At 25.6% G+C, this 1,258-nt stretch overlaps 1 long non-coding RNA gene across 1 annotated transcript; it reads left to right on the top strand.

Annotated features, from left to right (window-relative positions):
* Positions 1-13: 13 nt before the first annotated feature.
* On the top strand, positions 14-758 carry LOC105458271. Its single transcript, XR_975519.1, has 2 exons — positions 14-196; positions 649-758. It is a non-coding gene; the product is annotated as an uncharacterized LOC105458271 (long non-coding RNA).
* Positions 759-1,258: the final 500 nt, after the last annotated feature.

Below are 1,258 nucleotides of genomic sequence, written 5' to 3'. Positions count from 1 at the left end.
TTATAGCATTTAGTATTCTTTGAAAACATGAAGAACAGCCATAACAGCACGTTTATTACATATGTTATGGTCACTTTTGTATTAATATCAACTTTTTGTCACGATGGTGGTTACTGAAGCCAACATTATAAAGGTTCCCTGTAAAAAAGGTTACGTACAAGTTAAGGGACGGTGCCGCATTTCTTCATAATCACAGGTACAGTTTGCTTTTATCATATAATCAAGTAAACATTTTTTTGTTACGATGTTCTTTCAACCACGATTTTTTTTGTGTCGTATGGTATAACACAAATAATAGTTATTTGTGTTATACCATACGATTATGATTTATATAATTACATATCAAATAGATTTACGTAACATTAATAATTTTATTCAAATTATAATATTATATATATATATATATATAATGTAAAAGTTTAAATACATAATTTTTTAATTTGTTAAACTACTAAAAGTGATATGTATTTGTATAATATATGCATATGTATATGTATATGTTTACATGTTCATATGTAAGATTTATTCTTTCAAAAAGTATTATATTAACTTCTATGACAAAATAATCATTAAATAACAAAAAGTAAAAATTTTTATAATAATATTAGAGTGATTATTGATTAATAAATATGAACTTTTGATTTGCAGAAACACGAGATCTGACAACAATGTGATCACAGTTAATACGTCGAAAAGAATGTATTACAAACAAATGTTGCAAATGTAAAAATATAAAAAAATAAACTGCAAATACATAATTTTTGAATTTTGATTTTTCAATCCTACAACACTTCATGGATTAAATACAAAAAGACAAGTATTCTGATGCCTTGCCTCTCAATTAATTCTGTGTTTTAATTCCTATTTTTAAACATTTATTCAAAATTTATTTTATAATTTTTTTAATGTGCAGAAAACAATTATCTTTAAAAAAAATAAATATGTCGGAGGCCAGTTTTCTTTGGTATCACTTGCCAGTTCGTTATTTATAAACATTATGAGCAAAAAAAAATTTCTTGATCGAAGAGAATTAACTTCACAAACTATCCTTTATCTTAACTATTAATTTTAAAAGCACAAAATATTGATAAATAGGTATTTTGCAGAAAATTAATAACAGATAACGATTCATGCGTAACGGCATTATTCGTATTTCTCTTTCTTTTTTTTCTTTTCCAAGACAATCAACGTTGCAACGCCAGACACATGTTTCGCTGGAACGGACGATTTCTCTTTCCATTCTTCGCCTCTGAACGTA

This window comes from Wasmannia auropunctata, unplaced genomic scaffold, assembly GCF_000956235.1.
Source record: "Wasmannia auropunctata unplaced genomic scaffold, wasmannia.A_1.0 LD334561.1, whole genome shotgun sequence".
Lineage (NCBI taxonomy): Eukaryota > Metazoa > Arthropoda > Insecta > Hymenoptera > Formicidae > Wasmannia > Wasmannia auropunctata.
Note: the sequence above shows the minus strand (reverse complement) of the source record. Positions and strands in the feature narration are given on the sequence as shown.